This window comes from Papaver somniferum, chromosome 2 (assembly GCF_003573695.1).
Source record: "Papaver somniferum cultivar HN1 chromosome 2, ASM357369v1, whole genome shotgun sequence".
NCBI lineage: Eukaryota > Viridiplantae > Streptophyta > Magnoliopsida > Ranunculales > Papaveraceae > Papaver > Papaver somniferum.
The window spans coordinates 122,492,467-122,501,755 of record NC_039359.1 but is presented as its reverse complement, the minus strand read 5'-3'; the positions used below and the strand labels follow the sequence as shown (position 1 = coordinate 122,501,755).

The 9,289-nt window shown below is 35.9% G+C and overlaps 1 long non-coding RNA gene across 3 annotated transcripts; it reads right to left on the bottom strand.

Moving 5' to 3' along the window:
* Positions 1–170: 170 nt before the first annotated feature.
* On the bottom strand, positions 171–4,214 carry LOC113348998. Of its 3 annotated transcripts, none has more exons than XR_003359870.1 (7): positions 3,919–4,214; positions 3,536–3,711; positions 2,478–3,429; positions 2,164–2,385; positions 774–896; positions 484–667; positions 171–367 (listed from the first exon to the last, which is right to left on the bottom strand). It is a non-coding gene; the product is annotated as an uncharacterized LOC113348998 (long non-coding RNA). The 3 variants fall into 3 exon arrangements; XR_003359871.1 differs by having other exon boundaries at positions 484–896; positions 2,478–2,626; positions 3,225–3,429; XR_003359869.1 differs by having other exon boundaries at positions 484–896.
* Positions 4,215–9,289: the final 5,075 nt, after the last annotated feature.

Below are 9,289 nucleotides of genomic sequence, written 5' to 3'. Positions count from 1 at the left end.
AATTTTGTGAAGTCTCGACCTTGAGCATGTTATAATGTATGAAATTTACTCTGAATTATAATATATCAGCACAACAAAGTTTTGGTATGAGATTCACCTATACTTTATCTGATCGGCAATAGAGGTTTTACTAAAGTGTTTGTTGGTTGGCTCATGGGCTGACTGTTATATTTAGAAAGAGCGGCAGGCGCATCGCACGTGCTTGTTATACTAGTAAATAGAAAGAGAACATGTAAAATTAATTACAGCAACGGGATGAGACCAAGATGCCTCAAACATACATTCATCTTCCCGTGTCCAAACATTAAATCCATACTCAAAAAAATCGGAAGCAGCTTCCAATAGCTCGCGTTTGTAAAGGTAGTTGCTGTGCAAACAAATTAACAATACAAATCTTATAAGAAACACAGAAACATTAAACCACTGAACGAGTATGATAAAACAATCATTCAAAATTAAATTGTGATCATTTCAAATCCTTACCTGCTAATTTCAGACACTTTCTTCCTACAGTTGATATTCTTGATATTTGAATCCCCGGGCACAATCTTAAAACTTGATTTGAAATTATAAACAACCACGGCAACACCATACGCATCTCCGTATGAAACAGAATCAGTAGGCCACGCCATGCTAGGGTGTTTAGCTTTTTTCACAAGCTTTAAACCTAACATTAAGTTTAATTACACAACCGCAACACAACTGATTTGAGCATGATACCAAAATTAAGTACGTCATTAAATAAAACCAGAGATGCAGGGTTACTAGCACACCCCTGATGCCGAAACTGTTGGCCTCAATAGCATCCAAAATTTCACCAACACAACGCTCCAGGGAAGCTAAAGGCTTGATTAATAAGACACATCTTTTCCATGAAAAAATTGGCTTTAAAGTCCCTGAAAGATAAAAATTAAGAGTTCATGCAAAAGGTGATTAACCAACATAAAGAGAAACTACTTACTGCAAGTATTAAGTATATAACTTGGAATTCAATTACTGCGGCTATCTATGTACTGCCAGCCTAGATGATAATCCATTAGGAAACGTCCCCATGCTATGCCTAATAGATTCAACGAAATCAAGAAACAACTTATTCATGTTCATGCCACAATATCAATAACAATACAAATTTAGCGAACGCAGAATCTAATGGTCAAATGAACAGATTAAAGAAGCAATCAAAAGAAAATAGGTAAACAAAAAATAAAATATTAGACCACCATTCTTTATCTTATTTTCAAGAACATTGCCATCTAGAAAGCTAAACAGATTCCAGCATGTACGGACAATCACAGCGTGATTTAATGTTTTGAGCATCCGGCCAAATAAAGAAAGACACCCACAAACATGCTCTAACAATAAAGTGATAACATAAAACATTGGTTACTAACTGAAAGAAAAGTTGGTTTCTAGGTTCAACCATAAGATAAATTGAAGGACTAAAAAAATGAAGAATTCCAGCATAAAAGTCTATCAGAAGGAGCTTCTTCATAGGAAAAATTTATGTGAGCAAGATGATCATTAAACGAATATCACGGTGCTTTCAAACCATCAAATGGATATAGGAGATAATTGTACCCATTTATGAAGAAATGAAGGTCAAATAATGTACAGAAATTCAAGACAAAGATGTATAGAAATGCCATCTAAATAGCACAAAGATGTATGCATCATCACTGATTCTTATCCTAGAACAGTGACACAGTAAGACATAAGTGTTAAAGAAACTCAACTTCGTTGTGTCAGAGACTCAGAAACTTGTCATACATAAATATTGAACACGGCCAAATGTGTAGATAAGGTTAAAGTTCAAAAATCAACCAAAAATAGCAATAACAATCCCAAGTCCCGTACTATCCTACGAAAGTAAAACATGGATTCTAGTACATTTTCTTATCATAGCAAACTAACAACAAGAAATAAATAAATGGATTTTTGCAGGACACGAGGCAACTAAGAATTTCTGCAATTGTAAGCAAAGGTAAAAGGCAAAACAGTCACAACTCTGTATCCTAAGACATCGCTTATTACCTAGCAAGCAAGTCAAGTGAATATTGTTCTACAACAAAATCCAGAAACTCTTCGAATGTTTAGCATGAACTCTTTGCCCTTCAGAAGAAAAATAATTTAAAACATTCTCAGAGCTGTGTCACAGTAACTTACTGTTTTATCTCGTAGGAGGCATCTAGCTTCCATATATCTTTTACTTCGTGCAATGGGCCGTATATGTTCCCCCCTGGAAGCACGATTACTACCTTTTTACTTTGACGAACTGCTTTGTCAAAGTCTATGGTTTCGTGGTTTCGTTAAAGTCAATGGAACCGAACCACAAATCAATATATATTTTTGCCTGCTCCCATGAATTGCTGGTGGACAGCCTCTCTCCTGTCACACAGAAACGGAGATATATGAAAAATACAGAGGCTTTATGCCATTGATATTTAATGTGCGAAACCATAAAGTTAACAGAACCGAACCATATTTCAGTATCTTCTGGTTTCGCCTCCCATGAATCGCTGGTGCAGACCGTCTTTCTCCAGTCACATAGAAATGGAGATATATAATGCACAGATAGCAGATGCTTTATGCCATTAAAAGTAAACATGCAAAACGATAAAAGGTCCTCCTGTGAGTCATGTAAACTACTCATTCACTTTGGACTTGGAGACTTAACCTTTAGACAGATCCTGTCCTTCTTATGATTGTTGGCTATTAGTTCCCAATGTTCATTAACATATACGGCCATGGTTGGGTGCTTCATTATGAATATATACATGCAGAAATTGGTAGCTTTCATAATCACATAAAAGAGAGTGCTTTATGATGCAAATGGACAGTGATCACCAATGATTTCTCGTAGGCCCAAAAATGGAGAGTCACCGCTCAAGTCTAGGTTGACTTGAATGTCAGATACAAAAGTTCTCCAAAAAATTGTATGTTTAAGTAAGATAAGGATTAGTCTAACTCATTGGCCACTAAAAGAGAAAAACTGAAACATGATGATCTAGGAAACGGGAGTTGAGTCTCTATTTTTTTGCAATGTTCACATCATACAACCTCATTTCTGTACACCATGGATTTCCTGTAATTCTCATTATGCAGGACTAGAGGTTCGGCATAACAACAAATCTTGACATGGATTTTGTACAGTCGTGATTCTGTATGGTGAATAGGTTGTTTTGGAATTGAAATAAATTGAAAACAGCGACGAGTTTTAAGCTTACTTGACAATCCAGAAGGGTGGTTGTTGCTTCTTGGATATCGATTCACGAACTTTTTGAACAGCGTCATCTCCCTCCACAATCATAACAAGAATAGGATCAAAAGCTGTACAGTCAACCCAACTCCCGAAGGGTATAGGTACATTTTCGGAGAAAGCCTCAGGATCCCATCCAATATTATCTCTAGTCACTTCCATACATCTCATCTCTAGTAAAAAAATAAAATGCTAGCATATTAACTTGAAAGCATCAATTCAGATCACATGAAAAAGACCACGAAAGTAATAAATTTGTTAAAAGAAAATCATATTTACCTGTAATGTTCAAATCCGATTTCTCAAATTCGAACACGAGAACACCCGTAGAGCGATAGCGAAAGAGACATGGATAGGCCAAGACAAAAGTCTTTTGATGGTCTATCATTCTTTCTTCTAGCTTCTGTCTTTGCTGGCGGGCTCTTCCACCATCCAGATGAAGCAGATGAGTCTACCTAAATTTTCATCAAAAAAAAAAATGAAAAAATATTCACAGAAAAAAGAAAAACCATGGATAACACAAGAAATGATCATAATCCGTAGCGATCTCAAAACCCTAAAAGAAAGACCGCAAACCCTACAATCAAATGATCAATTGGTAGATAGAAATTAAGGAGAACATAACACTGAGCCAAGGGGTCGCAAATTGAATGAGGAATTACCTAATTGCAGACTGCAGAGTTGAAGAGGCGGTTATTTTTCTTCTTTACTTATAATATTTTTCCGGCAGAGTTGTAGAGGTTCAGTACAAAAATACACAGTAATTCGGCGAGACACAACCAGAACTCCACACACTTGTTCGGGAATGTGAGGAAGAAAGTGTAGGATCTCTGAGAAGAAATCTCGGTCACACTCAAAAATGGGAACCATACTGTCTGAATCCCAATCCGGATGAAGAAGGTCTTAATCGAAGTCGGATTTCATTTGCAGAAGACAGAAGTGCAAGGCATGTTTGACAGTGGCAGGTACCTCACCATAAGTCCTACTACGTATTGGCCTAGTCACTCCTAAATGTCCAACAAGGAGAGTCTCTCTTTGGGTTGAACGATTTTTTTTTGGGGACTACTCAAAAAAGGTGGGGGACTATTTTGTGATACAAATGTCCACCCTACATTATAAGGGGTGTCTTAAAAGATTAGGGAAGACTAATCTGCCCTTATTCTAATTAAGGTTATAACTAATCCTAATAACCCACTAATCTAACCCACTACCCACTAATCTAACCCACTAATTAAATCCTAATTAAAACCTTAATAAAAACTTAAAATCAGTTTCAAAACTGATTATTCTTTTCTTCTTCTTCTCTCTTTTCTTCTTCTTCGCCAACATCGACGTTAATCGTCGATTCGAAAAAATTTCATCGTCGGTTAATCAATCTTCATAAGCAATGCGTGCCAAGCAAACAGCCAGACTTCCAGGATTGAGTCCGGGACTCCCACATATAGTGAATCTCCCAAAAAATTGCTACTTCAAAAAGAACTTGAACCACCGTTCAGAGGCAAAATCAATCATCCAACAGCAACCAAGAAGTCCGATTCAAGTGAAATGCAAATTCGCGGGTAATTTCCTTCGTACCCATTCTTTTCAATTCGTTATTTGTTGAAGAAATCGATTAGAAATCATCAAAACCCATTGAAAATGGTAGTTATAGTAGACATTTCGGCTAGGAGAATTTTTTGTGTAACCCTAGAATTGCTAACCGAACTCCAAAAATAAGAACAGTTCGGTGTGCTCGCAAAAAATTGAAAAATATTCGGTGACTGAACTACACAGTTCGGTCTACTCGAAAAAAAATCTCGCGTTACCGAACTCAATTTTTCCTTTGAAAGAATGAGTTCGGTTTTGTCGATAATTTCTCTTGCTAACCGAACTTTTGAAATTTAGTTCGGTGTGCTCGCAAAAATAACTCCCGTAACTGAACTAAAATTTTCAAAAGTTAAGAATGAGTTCGGTTTTGTCGATAATTTTATGGCTAACTGAACTTTTGAAATATGTAGTTCGGTTACGATGCAAAAAAAAAAAAAATGGTAACCGAACTATAGTCTACTAATCACAAGTGTTGTGTTTACTTTATTCTTTATTTCTATTTGATTTGGTAACACAATATTCTCTTATGTTTAGCTAATACTTTGGTTTTTGTTCATTAGGAACAAAGGAAAAGGATTGAGACTACAACTAGATGAGGATTTGAAAACTCCCACCCCCCCGTGGAGCAAAACATTTAGATTTCCGAAAACATGGTGCCACAAATGCTAAACATGGATGGGGCTTGTTACTGGAAGTCAACCAAGATAATGTTCGTGATGTAATCCAAGATGTCAATGAAGAGGTGATGGAGAATACAATTGATAATGTTATTGAAGAAGAGAATGATGATGAAGAAGAGCAATGAAATGAAGTCCAAGGAAATGAAGAGGTTTAACAAGAGCAAGGAAATGAAGACCAAGAAAATGTAGAAGAAGAAGAACTAGAACCCGGCAAAGAAGGAGAAGGACAAGAGGAGGAAGAGGAGGGAGACGATGAAGATGAGGAAGAGGATGGAGAAGAGAGAAAGGATGATGATGAAGAAGAAGAGGAAGAGGATGGAGAATAGGGATAGGATGATGATGAAGAAGAGCAAGAAATTGTTCCTGTTAAAGAGAAAAAGAAGCCGAAGCCGCCTAGCAAAAGATACTCACACATTCCCCATCCTTATTTGTGTTTGCCACCAGTGGACCCAACTTATGGTACTCCAAATGATGGAGGGGCAAAATTGTTTGGCTACAAACACTCATGGGCTGCGAAGATCTATGCGACAAAGGTATTCTTTAAGTTCATAGTGTTACGTTCTTTTCGTATTAATAGTGTTTCGTCAAGTATTAATAATGTTATGTTCTTTTCGTAGGATCATAACAATGCATCTCGTACTTGTTCGTCTGATAAGTGCAATCCATTATTAGAACTTGATGAAAGCATTGAGCCAATTGAACACTCGTCGGATGCGCAATAAAAAGTTGTGTTATCTCTCCTTCCGAATCCACATCCTTTTGAACCGCGTAGTTTTTCTCTTGGGCCAAAAAAAAAACAATTGTTGCATTACTTGTCTATCTCTCCATTCCTTCCTTCTAATTGTCTCAATTGCATTGTAAATTGTGGAAAAAGATGAGTGGTTATCCTTGTTATCCTCCTTTAGTATTTGGAGCATTTGAACCGGTGAAATACCTATTGTCCTCATTTTAGCTACCTTGTCCATCTCTTTAGGAGTTAGCTTTGCTGCCATGAAATGTCCTTCAAGATGCTCCGGACGAGGATGATTATGACAACCTTGCATAACCCTGTAGAGAACCCATCCACCCTTATCTTCGTTGTAATTAAATGCAAGCTTGAATGGGTAATTAATCTTCTTTGAGAAAGTTTTGTTCTTCCTATTTGTCTCTCCTTTATAAACATAACCCTTCCTCTTGTGGCTTTTATCGGGATCACCGCTTCTCTCACAAACCATTTCAAACCGAGTTTTGCTTTCCTCCCATTCAATACTAATACGCACATGTCTTTTTGTGCATGTTGTCTAGCCCAACTCTTTGCATCTTCCGGATTTTGGAATACCAAGTCATTGATGTAGTGATGGGATGTGTCATCGTACAAAATACCAGCTGGGGAAGGTTGGTTTTCCATTGGTTATATTGGATCACATGGAACCTACAAGTAATAACACAACGTCAATACCATAAAAAAAAATTCCTTACAAGTTCGGTAATGTAAACTTTTTTATCGACCCTACCAAACACAAAGTTCGGTAGTGTAGTTTACATAAATAAATTGGGGTCTTACCGAACTCGAGCTTTAGATTTTCTATGTACAAGTTCGGAAATGAAATTGAAAAACTCGACTAAACCGAACTCAGAGGTTCGGCTAGAAACACTGTATTTATATTTTTATGCGACCTTACCGAACAGAAAGTTCGGTATCAAAAGTGCTGATATCTACTCAACCGAACAGTGCACTGTAACCGAACTTTAAAAAACCACCATTAACATGTAGTTCGGTTACCTGCGTCTGCTCAATTTAGTAACCGAACTACACATTAAGAACAGTTCGGTTACCTCGCAAGCTAAATTTGGTAACCGAACTAGGTTTACCTCACCGAAGTTTTTCCACAAATTTTGAGTTTGGCAAAATTTTTGCACAATTCAAGCTACATTAACTAAATATGAGGCATACCTGGGTACCCATAGCTTCATCTTCAGGTTGTGGTTGATGAAATCCATCATTTGTTTGGTTAGCTTGAGATTGGGGAAAAAAGTTTTCATCATCTAACAAATAACTCATATTTGGATCATTAGAAGTATTGACAAATACAAAATGAGGTGAAGGGGGTTCTGATTCTGATTCTGAAGTACCATCACATGAATCACTCAAATCATAATTACTAAACTCAAAAAAAGATTTTTTGGGATCACCCATCTTCTTCTTCATATTTCCTTCTTATTCTTCTTCTTATCTCTCAATAATAATGTTATAACAAAACAATCCTACTAATATAACTCACTAATCACTAACTAATCAGTTACTAATCATAACACTAACATTAATTAATCATCATACTAACTAAGTTAATCATTAAGGGTAAAGTAGGTATTTAAAAAAAATCAGATAAGGGGTAATTGGAAATTACTACCAATAACCACCCCAAAAACTTGAGAGTAATCCCCCCCATTTTTTGAGTAGTCCCCAAAAAATCGTTTTTTGGGTTTGGGGTGTACCAGTACCACAACTAAACTAAGCCATCATTATTACAAAACAAAGCTAGGATAAGTTAGCATGTGTTAGTGGTGGTCAGGATTTGTCCAGACAAAGATAAATCAAGGGATGTGGTTCTCCTGACACCCCTGTAACTCGCACGCGTGTCATTAACTCCAATATTATGAATGAAAAATGAATACTCAAGTCAAGATATGGATTTTCAAAAATTATAACGGGAAGGTTCGAACTCATGACCTATTGTGTCATAAGAGTGGCCTCTAACCAGTGTTCCATCTTGATTGGAATTAATAGAAAAGATAAATCAACGGTGGTGGGTTGTTCAACTTAAATATCATAATTGTTTTATTAATTAGTGTTTCACTAATTGCACATAATAAATAATCTATTCATTATAAAGTGTTTTATTAATATGTGTTTCACTAATTGCTCATAATAAATGACTAATCATTTTTTAATTATAAATGTTTTCTTAATTAATTATAATATGTATTTCTATTAATAAGTAATTTCGATAAATAATATCAATAGACATTTTTTGCGACAATGAGTAGTACAAGAGGTGGAGGCTGAAAGATTAGTGGTGGTTAAGGGCGCCGCCAAGCACAATTATATTTATTTTTGTTCTTTTATCATAAAATGGGATACGAAGTCCATTTTTCACATGTATCCAACTTGCCAAGAGTTTTTCTCCATCTTTCCTCAAAATCATGGCTTCACCCCTGGTTTGTGGTGGAAGAAGTAGTGACGGTGAGTGCTGGTGAGTAGTGATGGACAATATTAATTTTATGTTATCGTTATAACATCGATAACATCGTAGTGTGGAAGATGTGGTTGGTTGTTTTTAACACTTTTGATAAAGAAAGGTATCATATATTTCCGGGATGATATCATACAAGATAATATTTTCATGATCGTAGTTGGATTACCCAAATGGTACCCCTGTTATCTTTGATATTATATCGTATAAATTATGATTTTTTAATGTTAAAATAAAATTGATTGCAATACAAAAAAGAATATATACACTGAAAAAAAAATAATGAAACCAATCAATTGACGACATTTTGTTCAATCTAAACCTCATACATGGCATTTGTGATTGAAAATTAGAATTACGTCCAACAACCTACATGGGGTGGGCGGCAGTGATGGTGGCAGTGGTGGAGTCAAAAATTGACATTGAGGAGGCCTACTTTTTAAAAAAAAAAGAAACATGTAAACTTTGGTGGACTAAACCATAAATATATATGGACAAAGTACTATTTATAAAATAAACTAAAAAATTCATGT